We start from the raw sequence: 19912 nt of genomic DNA on the forward strand, positions 1-19912 counted from the left end.
GCTCCGGCATTTCTGAAATGCAAAAAAGAAAGCCCGAAACAGACAGAAAAACAGCCGTCCACCGGAGGAACACCGCCCGGGGAATCTACAAATCGCCGTGGAGGGGGCCTAAGACTGAGTAACTTTCGAACTGTGTTCTCGTGTGAGGGGAGGCCTTGACTATGTCTTAACTGTATTTGTAGGGACACAGGGGGTGTGGCACGGAGCTGCCCCCCGATCCATCTGTGTGCTCCCAACCCCCACACTATGATCTTTACCCCCCACTCCACCATCTTTGCTGGCTGTCCAACATCTGCCTCTGGACCCAGCTGCTCGCCCTGACTCCACCGCATGGGCCAAAAGCACCAGCCAACCAAATAGGACTCTCTGGACAAGCGTACGGTGGTTAATGTGCCCCCCCCCGAATTGTCCACCCCACAGCTTGTCCCTTTCTACCTGACCCAACTCCTGTTAATCACCTGCCACCGCCCCCGCTGGGGCATTGGCAATGGAGGGCACTGAGGTGACCTCCGCTGCTGCCATGCCCATCGCCTCTCCAGACTCTAGGGAAATCCCCCCAGCCGGCGGGAAAGGCCAGGGCAAGAAGAAGGGGATTGGCCCCGCTAAAACCACCAGGCCCTCCATGGCAGGGGCCACCCCCACTGCTGCGGCCCCACCACCGACCACGGCGTCCTGCCCCGCTGCCCCCTCACCAGCCCTGCGGATGTCCCTCCCTCAGCCCCCAGGATGTATGCCCGGGCGGCAGCAGCCCCCCGCCTGCCGCCTCGTCATCTCTCCTGCCCACCACCTCCGCCATCATCAATAGCAGCCAGAGCCCCTTTCCCACCATGACAAAGAAGCACAGTGTCTGATACCTCCTGGTGCCCGCCTCGCCCACGTGGAGACCTACATGCGGGCGTTGGCGAGGGTGTGGGGCCCTCGGCCATTGTGGCGGCCTCCAAAATGTACGGGAAGGTCGTTTTCTTCTTAGCATCGGAGGCTGCCGCCCAGGAAGCGGTGGAGAGGGGCCTGGCAGTGCGGGGGGGATGTTTGTCCCCCTAGAGCCGCTGGAGAACCTGGGCGTCTGCCTGGTCCTGACCTCTGTCCCTCCTTTTCCTCAATGCTGCCCTGCTACCCGCCCTTTCCACCCTGGGGAAACCTGTTTCTGTTATCAGCCCTCTCCCATGGGGCTGCAAGGACCCCACCCTCCGTCACATTTTTTCCTTCCGCCGCCAAGTGCAACTTTTACTGTCGTCAGCGGCGCGTGACGGAGTGGCACTCGAAGGGTCCTTCCTAGTCCCCCACCAGGGGGCCTGTTACCGGGTGTACTTTTCCATGGGGGAGGCCCGGTGCTACCTCTGCTGGGCGTCGGGGCATGTCCGGAGGGACTGCCCCTTAGCCTGGCAAAGAGGGGCACCTGGGATCCCCGAGACCCGGCAGGACATCGGCCCCGTCATTGCCGACACCCCTGGCCACCCGGTACCCGAACCTGCCCCCTCTCCTCTTCGGACCACCGCTATTCCCGCTCAGGCCCAAGGGGCACCTCCCCTACAATGTCCAGACAAGCGAGAGAGCCCCGCCCTCGCTGCTGACAATCTAGCGGAGCCTATGGAGGAGGGTGTGGCAGAGATACCAGCAGGCATAGGAGAGAGCCTGCCCCAGGGAGAATCCTCCCTCCCTATGTTGCCCCACCGTTCCCCCCTCAAGTTCCTGAGCCATCGCCTTTACCCCCTGACACGACCCCTGCTACCCAGCCCCCAGATGATGCCATGGAGGGCTGGGCCCTAGTCCAGGGGAAGCGAGGCAAGCGGAAGGCTCGAGCGCCGCCTCATCCACCCGAGGCGGAGGCCCCCCGGAAGACCAGGAAGGGGGGCACCAATGCCGAACCTTCCGCTTTGCCCACGAGTGCGTCCCATCCACCTGTGTCAGCCGGGAAAGACGTGGCAGCACCGGAGGGTAGTGTCTCCCCTCCACGGGAGACCCTCCGCTCCGAGACCCTTGAGGAAGCCCCTTCTGTCCTGATGCTACCTGAAGCCCCCGTGAACCCCGAGGTAACCGTCGTGGCGGGTGCTGGCGGGGAGAACCCCGGGGCGGTGGAAAGTGTCCTCTCCTCCATGTTCGAGGAGATCAAGGCCTTAGATCTGACCCCGGTCACCCAGGAGGAGGATGACCTTTTGCCAGCAAATCTTGATCTCCACCCCTCTTTTCCCCATGCTCCCTCCCCCAACTGCTGTTTCTGCTCCCACCTCCGAGGAGCCCCTGGACTTCTCCATCGACCCGGCCACTGATGGCACCTTGCTGACGACCACCGAGCCTGCTCAGGTGACAGCCGGCGCCACGCGGCCAGGGCATGAGTCGCCAGGGGCACCCCCTATTGGTGCAGAGCAATCGACTTCCTTCCCGGGCAGGGGCCCTACAGAAGATAATCCATCTCCTGATCCTGTGGCCGCTAAATCCACCACAGAGCGCGCGCCCAGTGTCACTGAGACCTCCCTCCCCACCCCCTTAACCCTTGAGACTGATTGGGAGGCGCCACCATCCAGCTGCCTGCCTCCCAAAACCCAGAACCTCGCCTCTGCCCCTGCCCCTGCCCCTACCCCTATCCAATTTACCTCCTGCAATATCATTGCTGACCTCGGGGCTGTCTCCTTCCCTTTCCCAACTGATGACCCCCAGGGAGCGGCCTTTATGTTTTCCTGCCCCGACCAATTAGGAGCTGCTATTTTCCCTCCACTGCCCCCTATCGCCCCAGAGCTTGAGGCGGGCCTAGAAGCTCCAGCCCATCAGGCACCCCGTCGGGGGTCTGCACCCTGCTTATCCATTTTAGTGGACCACAGGGCTGCACCAAGGGCTCCGCCGGGGAACAACGGGAAACCGTAACCCCACCCCCCCCATGAGCTGCGAGGAGAGCTGCGGAAGTTTTTAGAGGATGTCCGTGGCTCCCGCAACAAGGTACAACTTGCTCTCCAGCAATGGGGGGACTTTTCTCAAATCTTCCGGGCCACAAGGGCACTCATGGGGGAAGGTAAAGGGACAGGGAAGCAGGATGCCGCGGCCTACTGGCGGGTCCGCGTCTTCCGTGAACAATTACTCACCTACAGGATGGGTCACGGACTGCTGCGTGGCCCGCTGGGAGATGCGAGCGTCCCTGCCAGTGAGGACCCCCCCGACCCTCCCCATGACACCTCTCACCATCACAACGTTGAACACCCAGGGTTGTAGGTTGGCTCTCCTCAGGTCCCAGGTGCTCCCCTTCCTTCAGGAGGGAGGGTACTCTGTGGTTTTCCTGCAGGAGACCCATACGGACCCGACTGCTGAAGACAGTTGACGGCTGGAGTGGGGGGACAGGGTCTACTTTAGCCATGCCATGGTTTGACAGGCTGGAGTGGTGACCCTGTTCTCCCCTGACCTATGGCCTGAGGTGCTAGGGGTCGCTGAGGCCATGCCCGGTCGCCTGCTGCCTCTCCAGGCCTGTATGGAGGGGCTCGTGGTTAACCTCGTTAACGTCTATGCCCCGACATAGGGCCCGGAGCGGCTGCAATTCTACCAGCAGGCGTCCGCCTTCCTCTGCATCTTAGATTCTCACGAGTGCCTGGTCCTGGGAGGGAACTTTAATACCACCCTCGAGGAACAGGACCGCTCGGGGACCGAGCAGAGCCCGGCCACCACGGACACCCTCCAGGAGATAGTCCAACATCACTCCCTAGTGGACATCTGGCGCGACCACCACCCGGATGACACTTCCACGTTCACCTTTGTCCGGTGGAAGCCCATCGGTCGAGCCACTCCTGGTTGGACCGCATTTATTTATCACGCTTCCATCTCTCACGAGCCCACTCCTCCAGCATTCGGCTAGCCCCATTTTCTGACTATCATCTAGCCTCCGTGACAGCCTCCCTCTGTGCGGAGAGGCCAGGGCCGGCCTACTGGCATTTTAACAACAGCCTGTTGGAGGATGAGGCTTCATGACATCCTTCCGGGAATTCTGGCTGGCCTGGCGGGAGCAGTGGCGTGCCTTTCCCTCGGTGCGGCGCTGGTGGGATTTAGGGAAGGTACGCGCCAAGCTCTTCTGCCGCAACTACACTCGGGGCACCAGCCGACGGAGAAATGCGGCGATAGAGCAGTTGGAACGGGAGGTCTTAGAGCTAGAGAGGCGCCTGGCCGCCAGCCCCGGGGACCCGTCCCTCTGCGGAGCGTGCCGGGAGAAGCGGGAGGAACTTCGAGCCCTCGAGGACCACCGGGCCCGAGGTGCCTTTGTCCGGTCCCGCATCCGCCTCCTTCAGGAGATGGATCGCGGCTCCCGCTTCTTCTACGCCCTGGAGAAAACGAGGGGGGCCAAAAAACACGTCACCTGCCTTCTAGCGGAAGACGGTACCCCCCTCACGGATCCGGAGGAGATGTGTGGGAGGGCCCGTGACTTCTACGCAAACCTTTCTCCCCGGATCCGACCGATCCTGGCGCTTGCGGGGTGCTCTGGGAGGAACTCCCCACGGTCAGCGTGGGCGACCGAGACCGGCTAGAGCTGCCTCTCACCCTGGCCGAGTTCTCGGACGCCCTCCGTCGCATGCCCACCAATAAATCTCCGGGCATGGACGGGCTGACCGTGGAGTTTTACCGCGCGTTCTGGGACATCCTTGGCCCAGACCTAGTCACTGTCTGGGCTGAGTCCTTGCAGAGCGGGGCCCTCCCTCTCTCGTGCAGACGAGCGGTGCTCGCCTTGCTGCCGAAGAAGGGGGACCTCCGCGATTTACGAAACTGGCGTCCCCTCTCACTCCTTAGCACGGATTACAAAATCATAGCGAAAGCAATCTCGCTGCGGCTAGGGTCCGTGATGGCGGACGTGATTCACCCAGACCAGACCTATACTGTCCCGGGTCGCAGCATTTTTGACAACCTCTTTTTAGTCCGAGACCTTTTGGAACTCGGGCGGAGAGACGGTCTGTCGTTCGCCCTCCTGTCTCTCGATCAAGAGAAGGCGTTCGATAGGGTAGATCATGGGTACCTCCTGAGCACCCTGCGAGCGTTTGGATTCGGACCTCAGTTTGTGAGTTTTCTCCGGGTGCTGTACGCCTCCGCGGAGTGTCTGGTTAGGCTCAACTGGACCCTGACCGAACCGGTCAGCTTCGGGCGAGGGGTGCGGCAGGGGTGTCCCCTCTCAGGCCAGCTGTACGCTCTGGCGATCGAGCCTTTCCTCTGTCTCCTCCGCAGGAGGTTGACGGGGTTGGTGCTGCGGGAGCCGGAGCTGCGACTGGTCCTGTCGGCGTACGCCGATGACGTCCTCCTCGTGGTCCAGGACCCGGGCGACTTGGCGCGAGTGGAGGCATGCCAAGCCATCTTTTCGGCAGCCTCCTCCGCCCGAGTCAACTGGGTCAAGAGCTCTGGCTTGGCGGTGGGGGGCTGGCGGCAGGTAAGCCCCCTCCCACCCGCGCTTCAGACCATCCGGTGGAGTGCCGGCCCTCTGCTCTATCTCGGCGTTTACCTTTCTGCCACGCACCCTTCTCCGCCGGAGAACTGGCAAAATTTGGAAGGCGGCGTGATTGAGCGGATCAGGAAATGGACGAGGCTACTCCGATGTCTCTCCCTTCGGGGGAGAGCACTGGTGCTTAACCAACTAGTCCTGTCCACGCTCTGGTACCGGCTCAACACCCTAGCCCCGGCCCCGGGTTTCCTGTCCCACCTCCGGAGATTGATTCTGGAGTTCTTTTGGTCAGGATTGCACTGGGCCCCTGTTGGAGTTCTCCACTTGCCCCTGAAGGAAGGAGGGCAGGGCCTGAAGTGTCTGTACACTCAGGTCCGCGTTTTCCGCCTCCAGGCCCTGCAGAGGCTCCTTTATAGTGCAGGTAGTTCGACGTGGAGCATATTGGCGCATGCCTTTTTACGCCGCTTCCATGGGCTCCGATATGACCGACAGCTCTTTTATCTTTGTCCGAGAGGTTTTCCGCGAGACCTCTCTGGGCTACCGGATTTCTACCAGGACCTCCTCCGGGCCTGGAAACTGTTCTCAACGACCAGGTCCGTGGCGGCCATCGTGGGGGCAGATCTCCTCACGGAGCCCCTGCTACACAACCCCCAACTTTGTGTGCAGGCGGCGGAGTCCCGCACGGTGCGCCAGAGGTTGGTCCTGGCGGGAGTTACGAGGGTCGGGGACCTCCTGGACTACGACCGGGGGGACTGGCTGGATCCCCTGACGCTCGCTCGACGCATGGGGCTCTCCAGCCTTCGCACCCCCCGGCGCGTGCTTCAGGAGGTGGAGGCCGCTTTGACCCCCGCCGCTCGGGCTTATGTTAGCCGAGCCTTGTGCGAGGGCGCGCCCCGCCCATCCCTTACCCCAGGCCCGCCGGACCTTTCCATCGGGCCCCTACCCTGCCGATCCCAACACACCCCTCATCCTTTCACTGCGAGCCGGCTGCATGAACTGCAACCGGTCGGTTTTCAAGTTGCATCACGGAAATATTTATATACACTCACGCTCCATACCCTTCATGCCCGCACCCTGGTGTCCCGCCCCGATACAAAGTGGCGAGATCTCTTACCACCTTTGGAGGGCGAGCAACCTCGGTGGGCCAGCCTGTACTCCACCTTGGTCCCGAGGCCCGTCGGGGACATCAGTTGGCGGCTCCTTCACGGGGCTGTGAGCACGGGCGTGTTTTTGACACGTTTTACCTCCCTTCCGGAGACTTGCCCTTTTTGCAATGTGAGGGAAACCCTGGCGCACGTCTATTTAGAGTGTGCCAGATTGCAGCCTCTTTTTCGGCTCCTCACAAATATTCTTTTGCGCTTTTGGCTTCATTTCTCCCCCCACCTCTTTATCTATACACTCCCCATCCGTGGCCCCACCAAGTCGCGGGATCTCCTAGTTAGCCTCCTCCCAGCCTTGGCTAAAACAGCCATTTATAAGACCAGAGAGCGGAGGTTGGCTCATGAGGCGTCCTGCGATTGCGAGGCCGTTTTCCGGCTCTCAGTACATTCACGTATCCGGGCGGAGTTCCTCTGGGCAACGTCCACCGACTCCCTTGACACCTTCGAGGAGCGGTGGGCGCTGTCCGGGGTTCTCTGCTCGGTGACCCCGTCCGGTTCTCTCCGTCTGACCCTCTGATTGAGGGAAAGAGCGAGAGCCGCCAGTCACAGCCGTTAGTTGCTGTGAATACCATTATTATTGTTTTCTAGGAGGGGTCCTATAATACATGGGTGTACCCCCCCTCCCTCCCAACCACCCACCCCGCAGCCGTGCCCATTTTGTTGGGCACTCTCAGGAGAGGGAGGGTCGGTGACCCTGGGCGCGGCACTAGGTAACTCGAGAGGGTGGAAGACCACGAGTGTCGAGGAAGCCCCCCCGCTCTAGGCCACCAGGTAACTCAGGAGGGTGGAAGACCACGAGTGCCGAGGAAGCCCCCCCGCTCTGGGCCCGGGCTAACCTGAACACCTCTCCCTCCTGAAAGCTGTTGTGTTATATCTCTTGATTGCGTTGTTTTGTTACTAAGTTTTTCTTTCTCCTCTTGTATTCTCTGTAATTGTTACAAATAAATTTCCTTTCTGTTTTAAAAAAAAAAAAAAAAAAAAAAAAAAAAAAACATTCCCTGTTACCTTACCCAGGAAAAAGGGACCTACTTAGCCTGCTCTTCTGCTGCTGTCCTCTGGCCTGGGTTTTCCTTGCTTTTTGCCCCTGCTTTCGGCTTCCCCCCCGACCGGGCCAGATGCTTTCCCTCTTTCTTTTCGTTGTTTTTTTTTCTTTCTCTGCTGTTGCTAGAGTACTCGCCGGCTGCCGGCCGGCTGTTAGCACCCCACCTGCCCGCCCTCGGACGCTGCTGCCGCTCCAGCTGAAACTCCCCCCCCCCCCCAACCGAGAGGGGGGGGGGCCTGCAGGCCCGCTTCCCCAGAGAGGGGGAGTGGAAGGACCCAGCCCCCGGACCCAGCCCCCAGACCCAGCCGCTTGCTGTTTGTCTGCGGACCCAGCCCCCAGACCCAGCCCCTTGCTGTTTGTCTGCGGACCCATCTCCGGTCAAGAGGACTCTTATCACATGCTCCGGCATTTCTGAAATGCAAAAAAGAAAGCCCGAAACAGACAGAAAAACAGCCGTCCACCGGAGGAACACCGCCCGGGGAATCTACAAATCGCCGTGGAGGGGGCCTAAGACTGAGTAACTTTCTAACTGTGTTCTCGTGTGAGGGGAGGCCTTGACTATGTCTTAACTGTATTTGTAGGGACACAGGGGGTGTGGCACGGAGCTGCCCCCCGATCCATCTGTGTGCTCCCAACCCCCACACTATGATCTTTACCCCCCACTCCACCATCTTTGCTGGCTGTCCAACATCTGCCTCTGGACCCAGCTGCTCGCCCTGACTCCACCGCATGGGCCAAAAGCACCAGCCAACCAAATAGGACTCTCTGGACAAGCGTACGGTGGTTAATGTGCCCCCCCCCGAATTGTCCACCCCACAGCTTGTCCCTTTCTACCTGACCCAACTCCTGTTAATCACCTGCCACCGCCCCCGCTGGGGCATTGGCAATGGAGGGCACTGAGGTGACCTCCGCTGCTGCCATGCCCATCGCCTCTCCAGACTCTAGGGAAATCCCCCCAGCCGGCGGGAAAGGCCAGGGCAAGAAGAAGGGGATTGGCCCCGCTAAAACCACCAGGCCCTCCATGGCAGGGGCCACCCCCACTGCTGCGGCCCCACCACCGACCACGGCGTCCTGCCCCGCTGCCCCCTCACCAGCCCTGCGGATGTCCCTCCCTCAGCCCCCAGGATGTATGCCCGGGCGGCAGCAGCCCCCCGCCTGCCGCCTCGTCATCTCTCCTGCCCACCACCTCCGCCATCATCAATAGCAGCCAGAGCCCCTTTCCCACCATGACAAAGAAGCACAGTGTCTGATACCTCCTGGTGCCCGCCTCGCCCACGTGGAGACCTACATGCGGGCGTTGGCGAGGGTGTGGGGCCCTCGGCCATTGTGGCGGCCTCCAAAATGTACGGGAAGGTCGTTTTCTTCTTAGCATCGGAGGCTGCCGCCCAGGAAGCGGTGGAGAGGGGCCTGGCAGTGCGGGGGGGATGTTTGTCCCCCTAGAGCCGCTGGAGAACCTGGGCGTCTGCCTGGTCCTGACCTCTGTCCCTCCTTTTCCTCAATGCTGCCCTGCTACCCGCCCTTTCCACCCTGGGGAAACCTGTTTCTGTTATCAGCCCTCTCCCATGGGGCTGCAAGGACCCCACCCTCCGTCACATTTTTTCCTTCCGCCGCCAAGTGCAACTTTTACTGTCGTCAGCGGCGCGTGACGGAGTGGCACTCGAAGGGTCCTTCCTAGTCCCCCACCAGGGGGCCTGTTACCGGGTGTACTTTTCCATGGGGGAGGCCCGGTGCTACCTCTGCTGGGCGTCGGGGCATGTCCGGAGGGACTGCCCCTTAGCCTGGCAAAGAGGGGCACCTGGGATCCCCGAGACCCGGCAGGACATCGGCCCCGTCATTGCCGACACCCCTGGCCACCCGGTACCCGAACCTGCCCCCTCTCCTCTTCGGACCACCGCTATTCCCGCTCAGGCCCAAGGGGCACCTCCCCTACAATGTCCAGACAAGCGAGAGAGCCCCGCCCTCGCTGCTGACAATCTAGCGGAGCCTATGGAGGAGGGTGTGGCAGAGATACCAGCAGGCATAGGAGAGAGCCTGCCCCAGGGAGAATCCTCCCTCCCTATGTTGCCCCACCGTTCCCCCCTCAAGTTCCTGAGCCATCGCCTTTACCCCCTGACACGACCCCTGCTACCCAGCCCCCAGATGATGCCATGGAGGGCTGGGCCCTAGTCCAGGGGAAGCGAGGCAAGCGGAAGGCTCGAGCGCCGCCTCATCCACCCGAGGCGGAGGCCCCCCGGAAGACCAGGAAGGGGGGCACCAATGCCGAACCTTCCGCTTTGCCCACGAGTGCGTCCCATCCACCTGTGTCAGCCGGGAAAGACGTGGCAGCACCGGAGGGTAGTGTCTCCCCTCCACGGGAGACCCTCCGCTCCGAGACCCTTGAGGAAGCCCCTTCTGTCCTGATGCTACCTGAAGCCCCCGTGAACCCCGAGGTAACCGTCGTGGCGGGTGCTGGCGGGGAGAACCCCGGGGCGGTGGAAAGTGTCCTCTCCTCCATGTTCGAGGAGATCAAGGCCTTAGATCTGACCCCGGTCACCCAGGAGGAGGATGACCTTTTGCCAGCAAATCTTGATCTCCACCCCTCTTTTCCCCATGCTCCCTCCCCCAACTGCTGTTTCTGCTCCCACCTCCGAGGAGCCCCTGGACTTCTCCATCGACCCGGCCACTGATGGCACCTTGCTGACGACCACCGAGCCTGCTCAGGTGACAGCCGGCGCCACGCGGCCAGGGCATGAGTCGCCAGGGGCACCCCCTATTGGTGCAGAGCAATCGACTTCCTTCCCGGGCAGGGGCCCTACAGAAGATAATCCATCTCCTGATCCTGTGGCCGCTAAATCCACCACAGAGCGCGCGCCCAGTGTCACTGAGACCTCCCTCCCCACCCCCTTAACCCTTGAGACTGATTGGGAGGCGCCACCATCCAGCTGCCTGCCTCCCAAAACCCAGAACCTCGCCTCTGCCCCTGCCCCTGCCCCTACCCCTATCCAATTTACCTCCTGCAATATCATTGCTGACCTCGGGGCTGTCTCCTTCCCTTTCCCAACTGATGACCCCCAGGGAGCGGCCTTTATGTTTTCCTGCCCCGACCAATTAGGAGCTGCTATTTTCCCTCCACTGCCCCCTATCGCCCCAGAGCTTGAGGCGGGCCTAGAAGCTCCAGCCCATCAGGCACCCCGTCGGGGGTCTGCACCCTGCTTATCCATTTTAGTGGACCACAGGGCTGCACCAAGGGCTCCGCCGGGGAACAACGGGAAACCGTAACCCCACCCCCCCCATGAGCTGCGAGGAGAGCTGCGGAAGTTTTTAGAGGATGTCCGTGGCTCCCGCAACAAGGTACAACTTGCTCTCCAGCAATGGGGGGACTTTTCTCAAATCTTCCGGGCCACAAGGGCACTCATGGGGGAAGGTAAAGGGACAGGGAAGCAGGATGCCGCGGCCTACTGGCGGGTCCGCGTCTTCCGTGAACAATTACTCACCTACAGGATGGGTCACGGACTGCTGCGTGGCCCGCTGGGAGATGCGAGCGTCCCTGCCAGTGAGGACCCCCCCGACCCTCCCCATGACACCTCTCACCATCACAACGTTGAACACCCAGGGTTGTAGGTTGGCTCTCCTCAGGTCCCAGGTGCTCCCCTTCCTTCAGGAGGGAGGGTACTCTGTGGTTTTCCTGCAGGAGACCCATACGGACCCGACTGCTGAAGACAGTTGACGGCTGGAGTGGGGGGACAGGGTCTACTTTAGCCATGCCATGGTTTGACAGGCTGGAGTGGTGACCCTGTTCTCCCCTGACCTATGGCCTGAGGTGCTAGGGGTCGCTGAGGCCATGCCCGGTCGCCTGCTGCCTCTCCAGGCCTGTATGGAGGGGCTCGTGGTTAACCTCGTTAACGTCTATGCCCCGACATAGGGCCCGGAGCGGCTGCAATTCTACCAGCAGGCGTCCGCCTTCCTCTGCATCTTAGATTCTCACGAGTGCCTGGTCCTGGGAGGGAACTTTAATACCACCCTCGAGGAACAGGACCGCTCGGGGACCGAGCAGAGCCCGGCCACCACGGACACCCTCCAGGAGATAGTCCAACATCACTCCCTAGTGGACATCTGGCGCGACCACCACCCGGATGACACTTCCACGTTCACCTTTGTCCGGTGGAAGCCCATCGGTCGAGCCACTCCTGGTTGGACCGCATTTATTTATCACGCTTCCATCTCTCACGAGCCCACTCCTCCAGCATTCGGCTAGCCCCATTTTCTGACTATCATCTAGCCTCCGTGACAGCCTCCCTCTGTGCGGAGAGGCCAGGGCCGGCCTACTGGCATTTTAACAACAGCCTGTTGGAGGATGAGGCTTCATGACATCCTTCCGGGAATTCTGGCTGGCCTGGCGGGAGCAGTGGCGTGCCTTTCCCTCGGTGCGGCGCTGGTGGGATTTAGGGAAGGTACGCGCCAAGCTCTTCTGCCGCAACTACACTCGGGGCACCAGCCGACGGAGAAATGCGGCGATAGAGCAGTTGGAACGGGAGGTCTTAGAGCTAGAGAGGCGCCTGGCCGCCAGCCCCGGGGACCCGTCCCTCTGCGGAGCGTGCCGGGAGAAGCGGGAGGAACTTCGAGCCCTCGAGGACCACCGGGCCCGAGGTGCCTTTGTCCGGTCCCGCATCCGCCTCCTTCAGGAGATGGATCGCGGCTCCCGCTTCTTCTACGCCCTGGAGAAAACGAGGGGGGCCAAAAAACACGTCACCTGCCTTCTAGCGGAAGACGGTACCCCCCTCACGGATCCGGAGGAGATGTGTGGGAGGGCCCGTGACTTCTACGCAAACCTTTCTCCCCGGATCCGACCGATCCTGGCGCTTGCGGGGTGCTCTGGGAGGAACTCCCCACGGTCAGCGTGGGCGACCGAGACCGGCTAGAGCTGCCTCTCACCCTGGCCGAGTTCTCGGACGCCCTCCGTCACATGCCCACCAATAAATCTCCGGGCATGGACGGGCTGACCGTGGAGTTTTACCGCGCGTTCTGGGACATCCTTGGCCCAGACCTAGTCACTGTCTGGGCTGAGTCCTTGCAGAGCGGGGCCCTCCCTCTCTCGTGCAGACGAGCGGTGCTCGCCTTGCTGCCGAAGAAGGGGGACCTCCGCGATTTACGAAACTGGCGTCCCCTCTCACTCCTTAGCACGGATTACAAAATCATAGCGAAAGCAATCTCGCTGCGGCTAGGGTCCGTGATGGCGGACGTGATTCACCCAGACCAGACCTATACTGTCCCGGGTCGCAGCATTTTTGACAACCTCTTTTTAGTCCGAGACCTTTTGGAACTCGGGCGGAGAGACGGTCTGTCGTTCGCCCTCCTGTCTCTCGATCAAGAGAAGGCGTTCGATAGGGTAGATCATGGGTACCTCCTGAGCACCCTGCGAGCGTTTGGATTCGGACCTCAGTTTGTGAGTTTTCTCCGGGTGCTGTACGCCTCCGCGGAGTGTCTGGTTAGGCTCAACTGGACCCTGACCGAACCGGTCAGCTTCGGGCGAGGGGTGCGGCAGGGGTGTCCCCTCTCAGGCCAGCTGTACGCTCTGGCGATCGAGCCTTTCCTCTGTCTCCTCCGCAGGAGGTTGACGGGGTTGGTGCTGCGGGAGCCGGAGCTGCGACTGGTCCTGTCGGCGTACGCCGATGACGTCCTCCTCGTGGTCCAGGACCCGGGCGACTTGGCGCGAGTGGAGGCATGCCAAGCCATCTTTTCGGCAGCCTCCTCCGCCCGAGTCAACTGGGTCAAGAGCTCTGGCTTGGCGGTGGGGGGCTGGCGGCAGGTAAGCCCCCTCCCACCCGCGCTTCAGACCATCCGGTGGAGTGCCGGCCCTCTGCTCTATCTCGGCGTTTACCTTTCTGCCACGCACCCCTTCTCCGCCGGAGAACTGGCAAAATTTGGAAGGCGGCGTGATTGAGCGGATCAGGAAATGGACGAGGCTACTCCGATGTCTCTCCCTTCGGGGAGAGCACTGGTGCTTAACCAACTAGTCCTGTCCACGCTCTGGTACCGGCTCAACACCCTAGCCCCGGCCCCGGGTTTCCTGTCCCACCTCCGGAGATTGATTCTGGAGTTCTTTTGGTCAGGATTGCACTGGGCCCCTGTTGGAGTTCTCCACTTGCCCCTGAAGGAAGGAGGGCAGGGCCTGAAGTGTCTGTACACTCAGGTCCGCGTTTTCCGCCTCCAGGCCCTGCAGAGGCTCCTTTATAGTGCAGGTAGTTCGACGTGGAGCATATTGGCGCATGCCTTTTTACGCCGCTTCCATGGGCTCCGATATGACCGACAGCTCTTTTATCTTTGTCCGAGAGGTTTTCCGCGAGACCTCTCTGGGCTACCGGATTTCTACCAGGACCTCCTCCGGGCCTGGAAACTGTTCTCAACGACCAGGTCCGTGGCGGCCATCGTGGGGGCAGATCTCCTCACGGAGCCCCTGCTACACAACCCCCAACTTTGTGTGCAGGCGGCGGAGTCCCGCACGGTGCGCCAGAGGTTGGTCCTGGCGGGAGTTACGAGGGTCGGGGACCTCCTGGACTACGACCGGGGGGACTGGCTGGATCCCCTGACGCTCGCTCGACGCATGGGGCTCTCCAGCCTTCGCACCCCCCGGCGCGTGCTTCAGGAGGTGGAGGCCGCTTTGACCCCCGCCGCTCGGGCTTATGTTAGCCGAGCCTTGTGCGAGGGCGCGCCCCGCCCATCCCTTACCCCAGGCCCGCCGGACCTTTCCATCGGGCCCCTACCCTGCCGATCCCAACACACCCCTCATCCTTTCACTGCGAGCCGGCTGCATGAACTGCAACCGGTCGGTTTTCAAGTTGCATCACGGAAATATTTATATACACTCACGCTCCATACCCTTCATGCCCGCACCCTGGTGTCCCGCCCCGATACAAAGTGGCGAGATCTCTTACCACCTTTGGAGGGCGAGCAACCTCGGTGGGCCAGCCTGTACTCCACCTTGGTCCCGAGGCCCGTCGGGGACATCAGTTGGCGGCTCCTTCACGGGGCTGTGAGCACGGGCGTGTTTTTGACACGTTTTACCTCCCTTCCGGAGACTTGCCCTTTTTGCAATGTGAGGGAAACCCTGGCGCACGTCTATTTAGAGTGTGCCAGATTGCAGCCTCTTTTTCGGCTCCTCACAAATATTCTTTTGCGCTTTTGGCTTCATTTCTCCCCCCACCTCTTTATCTATACACTCCCCATCCGTGGCCCCACCAAGTCGCGGGATCTCCTGGTTAGCCTCCTCCCAGCCTTGGCTAAAACAGCCATTTATAAGACCAGAGAGCGGAGGTTGGCTCATGAGGCGTCCTGCGATTGCGAGGCCGTTTTCCGGCTCTCAGTACATTCACGTATCCGGGCGGAGTTCCTCTGGGCAACGTCCACCGACTCCCTTGACACCTTCGAGGAGCGGTGGGCGCTGTCCGGGGTTCTCTGCTCGGTGACCCCGTCCGGTTCTCTCCGTCTGACCCTCTGATTGAGGGAAAGAGCGAGAGCCGCCAGTCACAGCCGTTAGTTGCTGTGAATACCATTATTATTGTTTTCTAGGAGGGGTCCTATAATACATGGGTGTACCCCCCCTCCCTCCCAACCACCCACCCCGCAGCCGTGCCCATTTTGTTGGGCACTCTCAGGAGAGGGAGGGTCGGTGACCCTGGGCGCGGCACTAGGTAACTCGAGAGGGTGGAAGACCACGAGTGTCGAGGAAGCCCCCCCGCTCTAGGCCACCAGGTAACTCAGGAGGGTGGAAGACCACGAGTGCCGAGGAAGCCCCCCCGCTCTGGGCCCGGGCTAACCTGAACACCTCTCCCTCCTGAAAGCTGTTGTGTTATATCTCTTGATTGCGTTGTTTTGTTACTAAGTTTTTCTTTCTCCTCTTGTATTCTCTGTAATTGTTACAAATAAATTTCCTTTCTGTTTTAAAAAAAAAAAAAAAAAAAAAACATTCCCTGTTACCTTACCCAGGAAAAAGGGACCTACTTAGCCTGCTCTTCTGCTGCTGTCCTCTGGCCTGGGTTTTCCTTGCTTTTTGCCCCTGCTTTCGGCTTCCCCCCCGACCGGGCCAGATGCTTTCCCTCTTTCTTTTCGTTGTTTTTTTTTCTTTCTCTGCTGTTGCTAGAGTACTCGCCGGCTGCCGGCCGGCTGTTAGCACCCCACCTGCCCGCCCTCGGACGCTGCTGCCGCTCCAGCTGAAACTCCCCCCCCCCCCCCAACCGAGAGGGGGGGGGGCCTGCAGGCCCGCTTCCCCAGAGAGGGGGAGTGGAAGGACCCAGCCCCCGGACCCAGCCCCCAGACCCAGCCGCTTGCTGTTTGTCTGCGGACCCAGCCCCCAGACCCAGCCCCTTGCTGTTTGTCTGCGGACCCATCTCCGGTCAAGAGGACTCTTATCACATGCTCCGGCATTTCTGAAATGCAAAAAAGAAAGCCCGAAACAGACAGAAAAACAGCCGTCCACCGGAGGAACACCGCCCGGGGAATCTACAAATCGCCGTGGAGGGGGCCTAAGACTGAGTAACTTTCTAACTGTGTTCTCGTGTGAGGGGAGGCCTTGACTATGTCTTAACTGTATTTGTAGGGACACAGGGGGTGTGGCACGGAGCTGCCCCCCGATCCATCTGTGTGCTCCCAACCCCCACACTATGATCTTTACCCCCCACTCCACCATCTTTGCTGGCTGTCCAACATCTGCCTCTGGACCCAGCTGCTCGCCCTGACTCCACCGCATGGGCCAAAAGCACCAGCCAACCAAATAGGACTCTCTGGACAAGCGTACGGTGGTTAATGTGCCCCCCCCCGAATTGTCCACCCCACAGCTTGTCCCTTTCTACCTGACCCAACTCCTGTTAATCACCTGCCACCGCCCCCGCTGGGGCATTGGCAATGGAGGGCACTGAGGTGACCTCCGCTGCTGCCATGCCCATCGCCTCTCCAGACTCTAGGGAAATCCCCCCAGCCGGCGGGAAAGGCCAGGGCAAGAAGAAGGGGATTGGCCCCGCTAAAACCACCAGGCCCTCCATGGCAGGGGCCACCCCCACTGCTGCGGCCCCACCACCGACCACGGCGTCCTGCCCCGCTGCCCCCTCACCAGCCCTGCGGATGTCCCTCCCTCAGCCCCCAGGATGTATGCCCGGGCGGCAGCAGCCCCCCGCCTGCCGCCTCGTCATCTCTCCTGCCCACCACCTCCGCCATCATCAATAGCAGCCAGAGCCCCTTTCCCACATGACAAAGAAGCACAGTGTCTGATACCTCCTGGTGCCCGCCTCGCCCACGTGGAGACCTACATGCGGGCGTTGGCGAGGGTGTGGGGCCCTCGGCCATTGTGGCGGCCTCCAAAATGTACGGGAAGGTCGTTTTCTTCTTAGCATCGGAGGCTGCCGCCCAGGAAGCGGTGGAGAGGGGCCTGGCAGTGCGGGGGGGATGTTTGTCCCCCTAGAGCCGCTGGAGAACCTGGGCGTCTGCCTGGTCCTGACCTCTGTCCCCTCCTTTTCCTCAATGCTGCCCTGCTACCCGCCCTTTCCACCCTGGGGAAACCTGTTTCTGTTATCAGCCCTCTCCCATGGGGGCTGCAAGGACCCCCACCCTCCGTCACATTTTTTCCTTCCGCCGCCAAGTGCAACTTTTACTGTCGTCAGCGGCGCGTGACGGAGTGGCACTCGAAGGGTCCTTCCTAGTCCCCCACCAGGGGGCCTGTTACCGGGTGTACTTTTCCATGGGGGAGGCCCGGTGCTACCTCTGCTGGGCGTCGGGGCATGTCCGGAGGGACTGCCCCTTAGCCTGGCAAAGAGGGGCACCTGGGATCCCCGAGACCGGCAGGACATCGGCCCCGTCATTGCCGACACCCCTGGCCACCCGGTACCCGAACCTGCCCCCTCTCCTCTTCGGACCACCGCTATTCCCGCTCAGGGCCCAAGGGGCACCTCCCCTACAATGTCCAGACAAGCGAGAGAGCCCCCGCCCTCGCTGCTGACAATCTAGCGGAGCCTATGGAGGAGGGTGTGGCAGAGATACCAGCAGGCATAGGAGAGAGCCTGCCCCAGGGAGAATCCTCCCTCCCTATGTTGCCCCACCGTTCCCCCCTCAAGTTCCTGAGCCATCGCCTTTACCCCCTGACACGACCCCTGCTACCCAGCCCCCAGATGATGCCATGGAGGGCTGGGCCTAGTCCAGGGAAGCGAGGCAAGCGGAAGGCTCGAGCGCCGCCTCATCCACCCGAGGCGGAGGCCCCCCGGAAGACCAGGAAGGGGGGCACCAATGCCGAACCTTCCGCTTTGCCCACGAGTGCGTCCCATCCACCTGTGTCAGCCGGGAAAGACGTGGCAGCACCGAGGGTAGTGTCTCCCCTCCACGGGAGACCCTCCGCTCCGAGACCCTTGAGGAAGCCCCTTCTGTCCTGATGCTACCTGAAGCCCCCGTGAACCCCGAGGTAACCGTCGTGGCGGGTGCTGGCGGGGAGAACCCCGGGGCGGTGGAAAGTGTCCTCTCCTCCATGTTCGAGGAGATCAAGGCCTTAGATCTGACCCCGGTCACCCCAGGAGGAGGATGACCTTTTTGCCAGCAAATCTTGATCTCCACCCCTCTTTTCCCCATGCTCCCTCCCCCAACTGCTGTTTCTGCTCCCACCTCCGAGGAGCCCCTGGACTTCTCCATCGACCCGGCCACTGATGGCACCTTGCTGACGACCACCGAGCCTGCTCAGGTGACAGCCGGCGCCACGCGGCCAGGGCATGAGTCGCCAGGGGCACCCCCTATTGGTGCAGGAGCAATCGACTTCCTTCCCGGGCAGGGGCCCTACAGAAGATAATCCATCTCCTGATCCTGTGGCCGCTAAATCCACCACAGAGCGCGCGCCCCAGTGTCACTGAGACCTCCCTCCCCACCCCCTTAACCCTTGAGACTGATTGGGAGGCGCCACCATCCAGCTGCCTGCCTCCAAAACCCAGAACCTCGCCTCTGCCCCTGCCCCTGCCCCTACCCCTATCCAATTTACCTCCTGCAATATCATTGCTGACCTCGGGGCTGTCTCCTTCCCTTTCCCAACTGATGACCCCCAGGGAGCGGCCTTTATGTTTTCCTGCCCCGACCAATTAGGAGCTGCTATTTTCCCTCCACTGCCCCCTATCGCCCCAGAGCTTGAGGCGGGCCTAGAAGCTCCAGCCCATCAGGCACCCCGTCGGGGGTCTGCACCCTGCTTATCCATTTTAGTGGACCACAGGGCTGCACCAAGGGCTCCGCCGGGGAACAACGGGAAACCGTAACCCCACCCCCCCCATGAGCTGCGAGGAGAGCTGCGGAAGTTTTTAGAGGATGTCCGTGGCTCCCGCAACAAGGTACAACTTGCTCTCCAGCAATGGGGGGACTTTTCTCAAATCTTCCGGGCCACAAGGGCACTCATGGGGGAAGGTAAAGGGACAGGGAAGCAGGATGCCGCGGCCTACTGGCGGGTCCGCGTCTTCCGTGAACAATTACTCACCTACAGGATGGGTCACGGACTGCTGCGTGGCCCGCTGGGAGATGCGAGCGTCCCCTGCCAGTGAGGACCCCCCCGACCCTCCCCATGACACCTCTCACCATCACAATGTTGAACACCCAGGGTTGTAGGTTGGCTCTCCTCAGGTCCCAGGTGCTCCCCTTCCTTCAGGAGGGAGGGTACTCTGTGGTTTTCCTGCAGGAGACCCATACGGACCCGACTGCTGAAGACAGTTGACGGCTGGAGTGGGGGGACAGGGTCTACTTTAGCCATGCCATGGTTTTGACAGGCTGGAGTGGTGACCCTGTTCTCCCCTGACCTATGGCCTGAGGTGCTAGGGGTCGCTGAGGCCATGCCCGGTCGCCTGCTGCCTCTCCAGGCCTGTATGGAGGGGCTCGTGGTTAACCCTCGTTAACGTCTATGCCCCGACATAGGGCCCGGAGCGGCTGCAATTCTACCAGCAGGCGTCCGCCTTCCTCTGCATCTTAGATTCTCACGAGTGCCTGGTCCTGGAGGGAACTTTAATACCACCCTCGAGGAACAGGACCGCTCGGGGACCGAGCAGAGCCCGGCCACCACGGACACCCTCCAGGAGATAGTCCAACATCACTCCCTAGTGGACATCTGGCGCGACCACCACCCGGATGACACTTCCACGTTCACCTTTGTCCGGTGGAAGCCCATCGGTCGAGCCACTCCTGGTTGGACCGCATTTATTTATCACGCTTCCATCTCTCACGAGCCCACTCCTCCAGCATTCGGCTAGCCCCATTTTCTGACTATCATCTAGCCTCCGTGACAGCCTCCCTCTGTGCGGAGAGGCCAGGGCGGCCTACTGGCATTTTAAC

The sequence above is a fragment of the Lepidochelys kempii genome, chromosome 3 (genome assembly GCF_965140285.1).
Source record: "Lepidochelys kempii isolate rLepKem1 chromosome 3, rLepKem1.hap1, whole genome shotgun sequence".
In the NCBI taxonomy this organism is placed as follows: Eukaryota; Metazoa; Chordata; order Testudines; family Cheloniidae; genus Lepidochelys; species Lepidochelys kempii.